General features: G+C 36.4%; 1 long non-coding RNA gene across 1 annotated transcript; it reads left to right on the top strand.

Annotated features, from left to right (window-relative positions):
• Positions 1-9,070: 9,070 nt before the first annotated feature.
• Positions 9,071-9,611, top strand: LOC123319445. The gene is made up of 2 exons (XR_006538485.1): positions 9,071-9,314; positions 9,433-9,611. It is a non-coding gene; the product is annotated as an uncharacterized LOC123319445 (long non-coding RNA).
• Positions 9,612-14,317: the final 4,706 nt, after the last annotated feature.

Genomic DNA, 14,317 nt, shown 5'->3' on the forward strand with positions numbered 1-14,317 from the left:
TTGAATAGCCACTCTAACCTCGTACTAATTCAATACATTTGCTGAATTGATTCTTTTCGTTGAAAATATTTCTCCACTCATCGCATGGTTTCAAAATTGTGATTCAATGTTTTCAACCCTTCAATAATCAAATAAACTGTTTCTTCCTTTTGTTTGGGTTTTGAAATATAAAACAGGCTTATTTCTTTCATTTTTGTGGACTTTGACTAGCAGAAAATCATTTCGGTTCTTCAAAATTACATGCATATTCAAAATAACAAACAATCATGATACCGTTTCGCGAGAATAGAATTTTAGCAAAGTATTATTCTTTTGAAAAATAGGATAGAATTTACTCGAAATTCTAGGTTAAATTTGCATTATTGATTTCCTTTTCAATTGAGAACATTCCAAAACCTATCGTTCGGTTTCTCAATTGTGATTCAATATTTTCAATATTTCAATTATCTTTTTTTCTTTTTGCTTATCCAAATATAAATTTTTTTTTCATTCATTCTTTTGATCTTTGAATATTTAACATGATTTCAGTTTCTTAAAATTACATGAAGAATCGAAATAACAAATAATCATGATACAGTTTCACGAATATAGACTTTTAGCAAAATATCATTATTTCGAAAAAAAAAAGATAGAATGTTCTCGAAACTCCAGGTAGAAACCTGACCGATAGTTAATGAGTTTTCTCAAAATTCGGCATCCCTACTCTTTTAGTAGATAAAGTTCTATTCAGTATAACTCTGTTCGCTCTTTCGAGAAGTTGAAAATTTTGGCGAAATCCTTAGTGTCTTCTAGATCATTGACAAAGTTTTGTGAATTTTTTCATTCAGAATACCGTATCGATAAAATTCGAAAATGAAGTTAACTAATAATTGGTACAAGGAGTTGATGTAAGTAGTGTATATTCAGAATAACATCGAAATATTTTTCATTTAATCAAGTCTCCATTGAATTTCAGGTTTCTTATATTTCCCACTAATCACTTTTTAAATTTTTTTGAATAGCCACTCTAACCCCGTACTAATTCAATACATTTGCAGAATTGATATTCTTTTCGTTGAAAATATTTCTCCACTTATCGTATTGTTTCAAAAGTTTGATTCGATATTTTCAACCCTTCAATAATCAAATAAACTGTTTCTTCTTTTTGTTTGCGTTTTGAAATATAAAACAGGCTTATTTCTTTCATTTTTGTGGACTTTGACTAGCAGAAAATCATTTCGGTTCCTCAAAATTACATGCATATTCAAAATAACAAATAATCATGATACCGTTTCGTGAGAATTACATTACATTACTTAGATTATAAACTTTTAGCAGAGTATTAATCTTTCGAAAAATAAGATAGAATGTTCTCGGAATTCTAGGTTGAATTTGCATAAACGATTTCCTTTTCAATTGAGAACATATCGAAACTTATCCTATGGTTTCTTAATTGTGATTAGATATTTTCAACTTATTCAATATTTCAATTATCACTTTCTTTTCTCTTTTGGCTCTTCCAAATATAATTTTTTTTCATTCATTCGTGTGAACTTTGAATGGTTTACATTTTTTTAGTTTTTCAAAATTACATGCAGAATCAAAATAGCCAAGGATCATTATACTGTTTCACGAATATGGATTTTTTGCGAAATATTATTGTTTTGAAAATAAGATGGAATATCTTTTAATTTCCCAGTTGAATTTGCAGTTTCGTATCTTTTGAACTAAGGAACATCTAAAAATCTCAAGGTATGGTTTCTCAATTGTGATTCAGTATTTTCAACTCATTCAATATTTCAATTATCACTTCCTCCTTTTGCTCTTCCAAATATGAATTTTTTTTTCATTCATTCTTGTGATCTTTGAATAGTTAACATAATTTTAGTTTCTCAAAATTACAAGCAGAATCAAAATAACAAATAATCATGTTACAGTTTCACGAATTTAGACTTTTAGCAGAGTATTATTCTTTTGAAGAATATGATAGAATGTTCTTGAAATTCCAGGTAGAAACCTGATCGATAGTTAATGCGTTCTCTCAATATTCTGCATCCCTACTTTTTTACTAAATAAAGTTCAGAAATTTTATTCAGTATAATTCTTCCGAATAAAATTTTTTTTTTCATTCATTCTTGTGAACTTTGAATAGTTAACATAATTTCTGGTTTTCGAAATGACATGCAGAATTAAAATAACCAAAAATCATTATACTGTTTCACAAATATATATTTTTCGCGAAATATCATTTTTTTGAATATAAGATGGAATGTCCTCTAAATTCCCAGTTGAATTTGCAGTTTTGTATCTCTTAAACTCAGAAACATCTAAAAAACTCAAGGTATGGTTGCATAATTGTGATTCAATATTTTCAACAATTCTGATATTCCAATCATCACATTCTTCATCTTGTTTGCTTTTCTAACTATAGAGCTGTTTTCAATAGGATACATTTAAAAACATATCATAATGTCTCATAGTTCTTATTCAATCTGAATGACTGACTCTCCTCTGAACACGAGTTTTTGGACTGCTGCTTGATATCGAACTAATTGATAACGGTAGTGATATAATGAAGTAGATCATGGATTACCACTTCGAGGTCAAAAAATAGACGAGATCCGATCAAGTTTGCGACACCGATGATGAAATTCGATTCTCGCTGAATTCCTTATTTTTGTGCCTATCTCCTTTTTACGTACATCAATTTTTTGTTGCTCTTTGTATTGTTTGGCAGTCATGTACCTGTTGAGCCTAATATTAACCCATTCGTTATTTACAGGGAACGCCGGCGGGAGCAGGAAAAACAGTTGAGAGCCTGGATGCAAGAAAATACGGGAGGTACACCACTAGTGCTTCCCCCCCTCTTCGGAAATCCAGTTAAGGTGAGCTTTGAACCATTTATTACATATTTTTACAAATAACCACTGATGTGCTTTCGAAAAGTTTATTGTGTTTTTCGATGAGTCCTATCAGTTTCAAGTACCCTTAGTGATATATTCCAGGGTGTTAGTATTATCACCTTCTAGGAAGAACTGCTCACATCAGGATAAAAACAGAAAGAGCTGTTGATGTATTTACCGTCTGATCTCTCACCTTCTTGAAATGTGACCCAGTCTCACAACGGCCCCTTATGAAATCATCTTTCCGTGCATATTTCAATACCCAATCGAAAGTGTATTTTTCAGAATGTCAAAACAAATACCCACGTATTTCTCATGACCAATTTCCACACATTATATCGATCCATTTTCCACAAGCACGAAAGGTTCTGTTAAATGCAAAAAAAGAGATTCAGAACATCTTAGCGCCCATCAGATGGTATCCAATTTGAATATAAAATGGGCCTATGACCCACAATCCGGGATTGGGGATTCTTAAACGCACCTTTTTTAGTTTCGATCCGCCAGTCAGTATTTGTTCTATCATCTTTCCCTATAGATTAATCACAATATTTTAGAAGTGATATTTTATGTAGACATAATGATATGGATCTCTAAGCCCCAACATTATTTCCTGGAGTCCTCGCGTATAAATCCCCCCATTTTAATTTTTTCGACAACTTCGAAACTTTACAATATCATAACATCTTCGATAATGAAATGATAATTCAAAACTGTATGAGTCATTATAATTTTGAAAAATTATCCTAGTAGCCTTGCTTTAATCATCTTTCAACTGATCTCAATTTTTTTTAATTTTTCTCAGGTTCCTACAAATAAGAATGACCCGTTGGTGAAAAGAATTAACGGCGTACTGGGAGAGTATAGCAGGGCCAAGCATTTATTCGATGGGAAGAAGGTCTTGATCCAGCCTGGTTTCACCACTCTATATGCGGTGCAACCGAGAACACACATGCCACCCCATCAGCCAGCAAACAGGTAATTAAATGTAGAATTCACAAGACCCTTACTGACATTGAGATGTGTCTCAACAACGCTATTTTTCCAACTTATTTCAAATACTTGTCAGGATTGATCGGTAGAATGTCACTGCTTAATTTTTGTGACGAGCATTATGAAGATGTTATCCTTGACTTCAGTCAAGGAAGATTCAAATCATCTTGATGCACATTTTATCGTGCAACGCGTCATATCTCAATGTGCAGCCCTTTTTGAAATACCCAAACTTTTACTGAACTATTTTATATAAACAGAATACTAATCAATATTTTTCCTTGCAGACCAACTTCTGTTGAAGCCAGGCACGAGTTGATGAAGAAAAATAACCACCACCATCCTGGCTTTCATTTTATGCCCGAGAAGAAACCGATTCAACACAGGCCAGTCGACAGCAGGCCACACGAAAGCGGCCCTTTTCAGGGCCACCAGGTCAGGCAAATCAACAAAAACAACTACGAACATAGCGGAAACGGCGCATATCAACAAATGATGCGTCGTCCTATGGCCATGGGTCGTCCTACTGCTTATCGAATGACCCGTCCAGCCGGCCCCGTATCGAACCAACAAAGGCCCTTCGACATCAGACCCCACGAACGCGGCCCTTATCAGGGCCACAAGAATAGGCAAATTAACTACAACTATGCCGCCTACAAACAGAAAGTAAATGGTCTATCTCCACTAATAATGCGTCGTCCTATGACCATGGGTGATCCTAGTCATAATCAAGTGAGGCGTACAGCCGTTCCTGTACCGGTAAGTATGAAACACCAGTTCTTCTAAAAATTATGCCTCGCTGTGAAATACGAGCTGAAAGATTTTGGATTTATTTAAATTATTCTATTGCCTTCGTAATTCGACGTACAGCATGTATTATCCTCTCAGCATTTCCATCCAATAAACGTTCTGAGTGGTAAATAAGTGAACTCTTGTCAACTCCAGACTCTTTCAAAAATCGTAGTAAATTTCATTATCGAAACGAGGTATCCTTAATACTTACACATGATTTTTATTTTACAGGACAGAAAAACTCTACTTCACCAGAGTCCAGCTTCCTCGAACTTCGAAGTAGACAGGGCTCTGAAGGAAATGATCATTATGAAAGCAAAATTTTCGCCTATTGTTCCCATTTCGGGGTTGGATATTAACAAAAAAAAATTTATCTTCCATCATCCTAAAGCAACGGTGAGTTTTATAAGATATTTTTTTCCTATTTCAATCCTACATTTTTTTCATATTGATAGGGCGAAAAAGAAACCACACATCGATCAACACTAATTCCTTTTTTCAATTTCAGCTATCAGAGATGCCCCTTTGTAAAGGTTCCTCTACCCCGAGTAAGTACAAATAATTTATCTCCACATTTACGCTCCCAACATTCAACTCATCTGAGAAACTAAAATTTCTTTCGAAACCAAATTTCTCTGATTTGTCTTTGCAATGAAATTTCAACGTATACACACAGACTTCATTTCAAATCTTGAGTCAAAATTCAGGGACGTCGAACGGAACATGAAAATCGCCAATCACGTGATAAAATTGAAATACAATATCACAGGAAGCCTGAATGGAAATCCGCGAACGGGCAGTTTTCAGCCGATGTGATGGTTCTAAATAACCTGATTTTCATTCGAAAACTTGTTCGTTTTCACTTGCGAAAATTTTAGGGAATTCGATTTTTTGGCGGGGTCTTTCAGCTTGTTGAAACTTTTTGTTTCGTTAAGGTCCATTTTTTTCATATATGATGAGATTTTAAGGAATCTGAACTACTGAATTTCTTTATCATTTGGCCGACGTTTCGGACATTATTCAGCTTTTTCTCAAGGCTACAATGTAAATTGATATGAAATGTATTGTCGAAGTATTGCACATAATGCTGCTCAGAACTTTAACTAGGAAAACTTCTGATCACCTATGAGGTAATTGGTTGCGAGAATAGATCTAGACCTTGCTGGCTTTCACCAAAATTCGAAATTTTTATCTAGTAACCATTATTTTTCCTTTTCAGAACAGAATGAAAAACTTTCCGATCAAACCTTGCACAACATCTCTGGGACATCAGCGTAAGTAACTCTCCGTCAAACGCTTTCGAACCGCATTCCAAACCGTAGATTCGCATTCAACTAATCCTTAATTTCTCCTCCAGCGATCTCAGAATACAATTGGCGTTGTCCGATATCAGCGACGACGAGGAATAAGACCATTCTGTAGTGAAAAGAACGCTGTCTAACATAACGGCGATACCACCCGCCAATCACATGGACGTCATCCCGCAAATCCTGAAGGACTATCTTGAGAGAGTCAGCGCCCAAAGCAGCAGATTTTTCAGTGCCCATACTCTGTTATAATTATTCAAATAAATAAATAAGCCAAAAATTATATTTTTTCATTCTTGAAACCATCTAACAATTCAAATTTTCAAAAAAATAAAATAGCGATTATGTTAATTTCATAACAAATATTTTTATGAAGTATGTTCACAACAGAAAATAACTGAAAATTTTTGTTTTTGAAAAATAAGTACCCGCTCAGTGAGATAATTTTCCTTTTTTGTATTCAATCAACTTGTTCACTTCCTCGAAATCAACACTTCCCGTAAGTTCATTTTCTATAGAAGAGCGTACCGAAGAATTATTTGGAGTATTCTTGAATTTTTTCGGAACCTTTCTCTTACCTCTTTCTCTTTCAATACATTCGCAGGAATAATTTCTTTTATTAAAACCATTTCTCCACTCATCGTATGGTTTCAAAATTTTGATATAATAATTTCAACTCTTTCAGTATTTTAACTGAGGTTACTTTATTTGAGGTTGCTCAAAACACCTCTTTAAATGGAGAATATTCTCGAATCAAATATATAACGTTGAAACGGATTAATTGGGTTATTCACGAGAGTTACATATATAGCATCATTGATTTTTTATAGAACTTTCTGAGCTCTACAAAAGAGGAGTTGATAATTTTTCTTTATCTCTCATATCGTCTATCTGAGCTGAATTTGCATTATCGATTCTGTTTTCAATTGTAGTGATATAATTAATAATATAAAACAAAAAAATAAATATCATAGACTATATAAAAGGCATTTACTAAGTTGTTACTATGAAAGATTCAATGAATTAAGATCCAAAATTAAAAAAGATATTAGAACTGCTTATAAAAAATATTTGATGAATGTAGAAGTAGAACTTCAAGAAAACCCTAAAAAGTTTTGGAATTTTATCAATAACAAAAAAGATATCACTAGGATACCAGGTGAGATGGAGTATGGGGGTGAAATCTTATCAGACGGTTCACAAATAGTAAATGCATTTGCAGATCACTTCTCTAAAAATTATACAAGGCAGGAACCGGGTTGTTTAGATAATGTTTGCAATGCTGATCGTGGTGGGTTTTTCCATATAAGTCAGATAACTGTGGAAGATATTGAAGAGGCTATTCAAAATTTGAAACCAAAAAAAAGTATGGGTCCTGATAATTTACCGGCATGTGTAATTAGGAAGTGTGCAGATATTTTTGCGAAACAATTTTTCATATTATTTAATTTATCCTTGAAAACAGCTAGTTTTCCGACATGTCTTAAAACAGCCTTCATATGCCCAGTATATAAAACGGGTGAAAAAGAAAAAATAGTGAATTACCGGCCTATTTCTATCATTTCAAATATTGCAAAAGTGTTTGAATCGGTCTTATATAAATATATTATGTTTCACGTGAAGAACAAAATCCCAGTTCAACAGCATGGTTTCACTGCTGGTAGGTCTACATCATCAAACTTGATCGAGTTTGTTGAATATTCCTTGAATGCCTTTTCTAATCATTCTCAAGTAGATGTGCTTTATCTGGATGCAGTTAAAGCCTTCGATAGGGTACCCCATGACATTATATTGTTTAAGCTTCTGCATATACACAATTTTTCACCTCATTTGGTTTCTTTTTTTGGTTCTTATTTGGGTGGGAGAACTCAGTGTGTGAGGATAAATCAATTTTTTTCTGAAAACTTCGAAGCCACATCAGGGGTACCACAGGGTTCAAACCTTGGGCCCTTGTTGTTCCTTCTTTATATCAATGATATAAACCTCATATTTGGATTCATTGATGGAGAGGGAGTTACACCGGAACCAGTTTTCAGAGGTCAGTAGCACATATTCAGTTGTCAGCTGGAGTTTTGCCTCCTCTGAGGCTCTCATGACAAAGGAGGTGTCATCAGCAAATAAAAGAGTTCTGACAAATCTCTCGACACCATCAGACTCCAAATCCAGGTCATTCATAAAGATTATGAACAGCAATGGACCCAACTTCGAACCCTGAGGAACTCCAGACCCCACGCTTCTCTCCTTCGACATCGCACCATTCCAGTGAACACACTGTGATCTGTTTGAAAGAAACGAGCAGATCAAATTCAAGGCTGGACCCCTCAGTCCATAATATTTCAGCTTATCTATAAGAATATCATGGTTTACAGTGTCGAAAGCCTTCGACAAATCTCGTGAAGCAATCTTCGCTATCCACTTCGAATCAAGTGCGCTGATTATGTCCTTCAGCAGCGCCAACAGCAACGTTGTTGTAGATTTCGTGTTTCTGAATCCATGCTGATGGCTGCCAAGAATGCCGTTGTCTTCAAAATGCGCTGAAAGTCTTATTCTGATTATTTCTTCGAGAATTTTCGACAAAGTCGGTAAAATCGAAATCGGACGGTAATTCGACGGATCACTATCATCGCCCTTCTTGTAAATAGGCAATACTCTAGCAGTCTTAAGTGCTTCTGGAAAGTGACCTTCAGAAAGACACTTATTGAAAATTATGGCTAGTGGTTCTGCAATTTCGATACAGATGGATTTTATGAATGTTGTTGTCATACCATATATATCCGGTGTTTCTTTGCCTTTGATTTCCTTTATAATACTTATTATCTCTAATTCTGTTATTCGTTGAAATTCTACCAATTCACATCTTTTAAGATTTTTTTGCTCTAATAACTTGATAGCTTCACTCTTGCAATTTGAAGGAATCTTCAACATCCGCTCATCCACAGAAGAGAAATATCGGTTGAAGGCGTCAGCGTCTAATATACTGTTAGTTTGTGTATTTTTATTTTTTGCAGTTTCCCTTTTAATAATAGACCATATTGTTTTTGTCTTGTTGTTTGAATTTTTCATAAGTTCTTCATTTCTTTGTTTCTTGGTGTTTTCCAAGCACTCTTTCAATTCTTCCTTACACAGTTTATATTCTCTTAGTGCTTCTTTAGATCTAGATACTCTGAATATGGTGTCCAGTATGTCCAGTTTATCTTTTATTTTTTTTGTTTCATCATTATTTTCAATGATATATTTATTTTTGTTTTTATTATTTCTTTTCTTTTCAGGAAACTCAACCTCGAACAAGTTTCTTAGCTGATTGAAGAACACTTGAAAGCTTTTTTCTGCCGCTAAGGGGGTGAGTATATTTTTCCAGTTAATTGAATTTATTTTGAGTTTGATGTTATTTATTCCTTGATTTGTGATTTTTCTGTAGGTCTTGTTACACTCATTTAAGGTTGGATTTTTTTTTTCAGATATGAATGACATAATCTGCGCAGAATGATCTCCCATGTGCAAGTTCGAAGTACTTGTATTACTAGGATTGAAGTTGCAGACAACGTTATCAACACAAGTCGATGTGTCGACAGTTATTCTTGATGGTTCTTCGAATTTATGGTGACCATTGTAGCATCTGAATAAATCCAATAATTTATTCTTCTCTTTGCTTTCATTCAATATATTTACGTTGAAATCACCGCAAATAATCCACTTATATGTTGAGTATTTTCTGTTCATAATGATATTTTCAAAAACTTGTTCTAACTTGTTCAAAAAATTTTCCAAGTTCGCTTTCTGTGATCTATAAACAGTAAATACTATTAGCTTCTGTTCAGGGATTTCTATTGCTGCTATTTCTAAATTTATTTCTTCTTCAAATTCGTTGATACTTCCAATTAATTTATATGGTAACGAATTTCGGACCATTATCATGGCTCCTCCACATTTTAGATTGGATCTGCAGAAGTAGTCAGCAATATTATAATTGTCAATATTAATGTGAGGGAAAAGGATACTCTCATCTTGACTATACCAATGCTCAGTAATGCACACTATTTCTGGGTTTAGTTCATTCAGTAGCAAATTTAACTGACTGATTTTATTTTTGAGACATTGTGTATTGAGATTGATTATTTTTATTTTAGTTGGTGCTAATTTACTTGGGGTTCGTAGATTCCTGTTTAAAAATTGTCGGAGACGATGTAATGCCTACTGATTTCCTATTATAATTAAATCGGTACCTCGAAAAAGCAACCCCTGACGGCCAGAATTTACAGTCATATACCTGTTCTTTATGCTTAAAGTCTAGTCCTACCTGGAAACATTCATTATCAGCAATTTGGTGATATGTGTTAATTTTATTTACAATAATTTGTTCTTCTTTCGACGTTTCCAATTTATCTGTTATATAGGTTTTTATTATTTCTTCCGTTACACCTGTTTTAATTTTCGAAAGAAATAGCCATACTTTTTTAACGCGAACGACCCTACCTTGAAATGTAGTTTGGTTTTCATTGTTTGTAGCTGTACCAATAATTTTTGGGCGTTTCGGTTTAATCGTCCTCCATGGAATTTCCGAATTGCTTGAATTTCTCCCCGTGTTTTCATGTTCAGTATTATTGTTTTGTTTGCTTTCGTCCGATATCGTAGTTCGGTTGTGCTCTTTCATTCTGCTGTCATTCACTTCCGTCAGTTGACTTTGACTTAATTTGAAAACTATTGTGCGCATATATAACTCCATCACGGGACTAGGGCAGAACACGAACAACTATAGGAAAAGGCTCCATGAGGAATTCTGCAACGCCTACCCAAATATAAATGTCACTGAACAACGGGTGGCAGACCAGTACCGCGTAATTCTGAGAAATGAACTAATACCAATGGCCAGAATCGACGCAATTAAACAAGAACTTCAGCGTCCGCCAGTAACAGAGAGCGACACCAACATCTCTGATGAGATTCACATGCCTGGGCAACAACAGCCAGAAGAAATTGACGCTGAAAGTCCATCTTGCAACCCAAGTGAGGCAGAACACTAGGACGATAGGGAAGAGCTCCACCGACAAATTGACTCTGAGATGAGGGTATATTTTGCCGAATTGGAAGGAACAGATCCTCTTCATCGAATAGCACCTCCCCGACTCAATACATCCAAGAATATGTCACTCATAATCGACATCTTGAATAAGGACGTTTTACCTGAGTACCTACAGAATGGCAGTTCATTGGAATATCTTCATCTAGTTTTTTACTGTGCAGCGCTAACGACGGCTAAAATCATAGGGGCAAAAATTCGCCGAACGAACAACGATGGTCCAAAATTACACAAATTATATGCGCCACCATGGCAGAAACGTCTTCAACACAAAACAGAGAGACTAATAAGAGACATTGGACGACTGACGGAGTACGTGAACGGAAATCGCGAAAGGAAGGTTGTGAAAGCTGCCAAAGAAATCATGGATAGAAACAGAACACACACAGAACGAGAGACTGAGAATGCTTCAGCTCACCACTGCCTCGACACTCTGAAGCAAAAGCTAAGTCTGTATGCAGAACGCCTGAGAAGATATAAAAGCAATTATAGCCGGAAAAGAGACAACAATTCATTCGAAAAGTCGGAAGAAACTTTCTACCGGTCACTCACATCGTCTGATGGAGAAAATGGAAAGTTACCACCAAAAGAAGCCATTGAACAATTCTGGACCGAACAATTATCAACGAAACCTCAGTTCAATGGAGATACCGGATGAATTGAAGATGAAAAGTCTGAAGCTGTAAAATATGAGCCGATACAACATGACATAATCACAATTGAAGAAGTAAAATCAGCTATCAGAGGACTACACAACTGGAAAACACCTGGGCCTGATGGATTACAGAACTTCTGTATCAAGAAACTTTGGATCATGCATGACAAATTGACCTCCGCAATAAATGATGTCACTGAAAATCCTGAAAGAATGCCAATATTCCTTACACATGGCACAACGTACCTGTTACCTAAAGGCCAAAGGAATACAGAAGACCCATCCAAATACCGACCAATCACATGTCTTCCAACGATGTACAAATTAATCACATCGTGCATTTCAAATCGAATTCACAACCATTGCGAAAGGAATAACATCATCGCCATGCAACAAAAAGGATGCACCAAAGAGAGCAGAGGGTGCAAAAAACAGCTAAAAATTGATTCAGTTATCGGCAATCAAGCGTTCTCCAAGCGAAGGAATCTTTACGCTGCGTACATAGACTACAAGAAAGCATTCGATTCTATACCTCACGAATGGCTCTTGACTATCTTGAATATTTACAAGGTGGATCCCAATATTGTTAAGTTCCTGAAAAACGCTATGTCAACCTGGCGTACTAGTCTTCAAATGAAAGCCGCAGATGGCTCCATTACGACAGGACCTATTCCAATAAGACGCGGAATTTTCCAAGGGGATTCGCTGAGCCCTCTGTGGTTCTGCATGGCTCTGAATCCCTTGTCTCATAGATTGAACTCTACGGACTACGGATTTGCCATCAAAAGCGGCAGTAGAACTATGATGAAACTGAATCATCTCCTTTACATGGACGATTTGAAACTCTTCGCATCTACCAAAAAACAAATGCAACAGATGCTGAAAATGGTGGAAGGATTTTCGGAAGACATCAAAATGAAGTTTGGATTAGAAAAATGTCGACTGCTCAACATAACGAGATGGAAAATAGAAGATGGTACGTTCAAACTCAGAGAAGGTGCAGAAATTGAAGCATTGAAGGAAGGAGACACATACAAGTATCTGGGCATAAAATAGGCAAGAAAAATCAATCAGATCCAGATGAAGAAAGAACTAACGGAGGAGTTCACCCGAAGATTGAGAAGGATAATGAGAACTGGCCTTTACAGCAAGAATCTGATAAAAGCTATCAATACCTACGCTTGCTCGGCGCTGAGCTACTCATTCGGTATCATCTCTTGGACCACCACCGATTTAGCAGCCTTACAAAGAAAAATAAGGACGATGCTCACTAAACACAATAAACATCACCCCAAAAGCTCAATAGAACGGACCGAGCTGCCACGACATCTTGGGGGTAGAGGAATTGTTGATTTGTCCAACCGTATGAGCCAGGAAATTGAAGGACTTCGAAAATATTTTCTGAGCAAGGCTGCTTCGTCAGAACTCCATCGAGTAGTTTGTGTTGCTGATACTTCTACACCGTTAAAGCTACAGCAGGACCACTTGGAAACCGTCGAACACTCTGCAGAAAGTAAAATGCAGAAACTGATTGGCAAACCTTTGCATGGGAGGCACCAGAACGAGGTCAACCATGATTACGTCGACATTTCTGCGTCGAACTACTGGTTGACTTCCGGAAGGTTGTTTCCTGAGACAGAGGGCTTCATGCTTGCCATCCAGGATCAGGTGATTCCAACAAGGAACTACATGAAATATATCGCCAAGGATGCCTCAGTGGCGGATGATAGCTATCGTTATGGCTGTGCGACACATGAAACTATCCAGCACATCACCGGGGGATGTCAGAAGTTCGCGGGCACGGAGTACAAAAATAGACATGATGCCGTTGCGAAGATTCTTCACCAAGAATTGGCACTAAAACACCAACTTCTAAGTTCGAAAAAGGTTTCTTATTACAATTACCATCCGGATGCTGTATTGGAAAATGAACATCACAAGCTCTATTGGGATCGCACGGTTCTCACAGACCGGAAAATAACCCACAATAGACCAGACCTCATATTGCTCAATAAGGATGAGGACACAGCACTTTTCATCGATGTGGCGATTCCAAATAATAACAATCTTCTAGATAGGCACGCTGAAAAAATTTCAAAGTACAGAGATCTCGAGGAGCAAACCAGGAGACAGTGGAAGCTGAAAGATGTCAAGACCATCCCTATTGTCATATCATCTACAGGCCTGATACCGAAGAAACTACTGGAGAACTTGAGGAAACTTCAGCTGGACGAAAATATCTCTAGAGTGATGCAGAAGGCGGTACTGCTGGGAACGGCGAGAACTGTACGCAAGTACATGGGAAATTCAGAGGAACACCGTCTGCTCCGACAGGAAGTGCGGACGGAGCAGGAATCCAACTTACAGCAGGGATCCGAGGAGCGACCTGAACCCGACCAACACCACGAGCCCGAAAACCTGGAAAGGGCTCCAACAGAGCTTAATCCTTTTGATATCTGAGATATCTGGGATAAGTGAATTTTCCTCTGAAGAGGAGTGTGAAAGCCGCAAGGCTAAAGTCATAAAGCTCTGTTTTATAATAGGCAGTGATTTCTCTGAATTTCAGGATTTTCATAATTTTCAATAGAGAATTACTCAATTTTTTCGGAAC

The sequence above is a fragment of the Coccinella septempunctata genome, chromosome 8, assembly GCF_907165205.1.
Source record: "Coccinella septempunctata chromosome 8, icCocSept1.1, whole genome shotgun sequence".
NCBI lineage: Eukaryota > Metazoa > Arthropoda > Insecta > Coleoptera > Coccinellidae > Coccinella > Coccinella septempunctata.